Raw genomic sequence first — 2910 nt, 5'->3', positions numbered from 1 at the left:
TGAATGTGCATGCAATAGTGGACCACCGTGGAATGTTCACAAATGTCATTGCCAAGTTCCCAGGGCGTGTGCATGATTCGTATATTTTCCAGCAGTCAGTCATCAACCAGCGCTTCCAGGATGGACAATATGGGAATGCAGTCCTAGTTGGTAAGTAGTAATCCAACATACCACTTCCATCTACAGCACATAGATGCATTACAGAAATGTACCAATTACAATGTCACCATATCACATACAAGGGGGCACATTTACAATTACTGGCGCATTCCTGTTAATCTGCAGGGATGCGTCAGTTACTGTGCGCCACAGCCCCAACATCATGGATGTGCCTCATTTACAAAGCCGTGCACCGTGGTGCAAAAACAGCACAGATGTGTGACGCAATGGTGCCGTCAAAGTGATGCATAGCTGGAATAGCGTCACAAGCACCACGCAGCTCCTGCAATGCTCTGTGGGCCCCATCTAGTTAATGCTGCCTCAATCCTTATACCTGCTTCAGCCAGGCACAGGGTTGTGACGCAGCATGGGCCTAAAAGTGACTGAGTGAAATCTTTAGGAGTTCACTCCGCCACTTTTAGGAGGTGTCCCAGCCGCAGAAGGCCCCCCCTGCACAGGAACGCCTAGTTGAAGTTCAGAAATTTGTATAGCGCACTACTCACCCAGAGGGTCTCAAGGCGCTTGAGGGACGGAGGTGAATTTCCTAATCGAATATCCAGGTATTTAGTTGCTTTCTGAAAGAGAGGTGGTTCAGAGTGAGGCGGAGGTGGGTGGGGAGAGAATTCCAGGTTTCAGCAGCTAAGTAGGAGAAGGATCTTCCCCCCCATGGTGGATCTGTGGATGCGCGGGTTAGCGGCGAAGGCTTGATTGACGATCGTAGTTGGCGGGAGGGGGTGTAGAAGGATAGACGCGTGTTGAGGCATTTGGGTCCTAGGTTGTAGAGGGCATTGTGTGCGTGGGTGAGGAGAGGGAACGTTATTCTCTTGTTGACAGGGAGCCAATGGAGGTCTTTCAGGTGGTCGGAAATGTGAGCTTGCCGAGGGATGTCTAAAATGAGCCTGGCTGAGGCGTTTTGGATGTGTTGGAGCTATTTCTGTAGTTTGGCTGTGGTTCCGGCGTAGAGGGTGTTGCTGTAATCCAATCGGCTTGTGACCAGTGCCTGGGTGATTGTCTTTCTTGTTTTGGTGGGTATCCAACGGAAGAATCTTTTTTACCATTCGTAGGATATTGAAGCGAGATGACGAGATGGCGTTGACTTGTCTGCTCATCGAGAGGGAGTAGTCTAGGATGAAGCCCAGGTTACGTGCGTGGTCCGTAGGTATGGGTGCGGATCCGAGGGCTGGTGCCCACCATGAGTTGTCCCAGGCAGAGGGGGATGGTCCTAAGATGAGGACTTCTGTTTTGTCCAAGTTTAGTTTTAAACGGCTGTTCTTCATCCATTCGGCTACTTCTTTCATTCCTTCGTGTAGGTTGATTGTGGCGGTGTTTGGGTCTTTTGTGAGGGAGAGGATCAGCTGGGTGTCGACTGCGTAGGAGATGATGGTGAGGTTGTGTAGGCGCGCGATGGATGCGAGGGGACTCATGTATACGTTGAAGAGGGTGGGACTGAGTGAGGATCCTTGTGGTACACTGCAGAAGACTTCGGTGGCCTCTGATTTGAAAGGGGGGAGGCTGACTCTCTGGGTTCTTCTGGTGAGGAACGATATGATCCAGTCCAATGCCTTTCCTTGTACTCCGATGTTGCTGAGGCGTTGTATGAGGGTGCTATGACAGACTGTGTCAAAGGCTGCGGAGAGGTCAAGTAAGATGAGAGCAACTGTTTCTCCATTGTCCAGTAGTGTAAGGATGTCATCTGTTGCAGCGATGAGGGCAGTTGCGGTGCTGTGTTTGGCTCGGAAGCCTGATTGAGAGGAGTTGAGGGATTTGTTGGATTCTAGGAAGGCAGTGAGCTGACTGTTGACGGCTTACTCGATGACTTTGGCCTACATGTGGTGCAGGGCATTACAATGTTACGCATCTCCCAGATGCCTCAGGTTGTAAGTACTCCTGCACAAAAGTGATGCAACGATGTTGCAAATGAGACGCAAGGGGTGTTTAAATCTGCCCCAAGATGTCCAAAAACAACAGCCCACACCAGACACATTGACACCATGAACTGTGGTCATTGTTGCCAGATACATAGACCAAAATCACTGCAAGTTGTACATCCCTGTCCCCCTCCCCAAAGTTGCAAGATGTGTGAAACATGCATGTGTGACGGAGAAACATCACTCACAAGCAAACCTGCAACACAACTCTCACTGTGCATGTCCTGTGATGGACAGGCATGATGAATACCACAGGAGAGACTGACATGTTGCCATTTAGTGTGCTAGTGTAGTACTGCTGCATGTCACTTACCGTCCGTGACCCAGTAGCACACTACAATGTGTGCATATTTGCCAAGGCTGTATGGAGTACGCCGACACATGTGAGGCAGATGCAGACTACCTGGTACACCTCTAGGTATATGGAGACTGAGCCTCAAATATGGATCTGATACAGGACTGTTGCCTCATTAAATAGTCAATTTACTTATTTACAACATAACACAGTAATACTGCACTCTACGGCAGTACATACTTGAAAAACAAGAGACGTCAGTGGATAATATAGCACGGGCATGCACAAAAACATAAGGTTCATACCTCATATTATTGCTTGCCTGATGATATAGGTGACGCATCAACCACTGTTGACTATTAACTATGGAAAGTATGACTCGTGGAAGAATGAATGGTGACACTTACAGGTGATGGAGGAGAAAGGCAACTCTGCAGTTGACCCCAGTTGTACTTGGGTACTGACGTCCTTGCCAGTTCTACAGCATAAGTTGACAGGGTCCCTACAGTAATCCAAGTCTTCCAGCCA

The sequence above is a fragment of the Lissotriton helveticus genome, chromosome 6 (assembly GCF_964261635.1).
Source record: "Lissotriton helveticus chromosome 6, aLisHel1.1, whole genome shotgun sequence".
In the NCBI taxonomy this organism is placed as follows: Eukaryota; Metazoa; Chordata; class Amphibia; order Caudata; family Salamandridae; genus Lissotriton; species Lissotriton helveticus.
The sequence above is the reverse complement of the archived record's forward strand: the minus strand, read 5'-3'. Positions refer to the sequence as shown.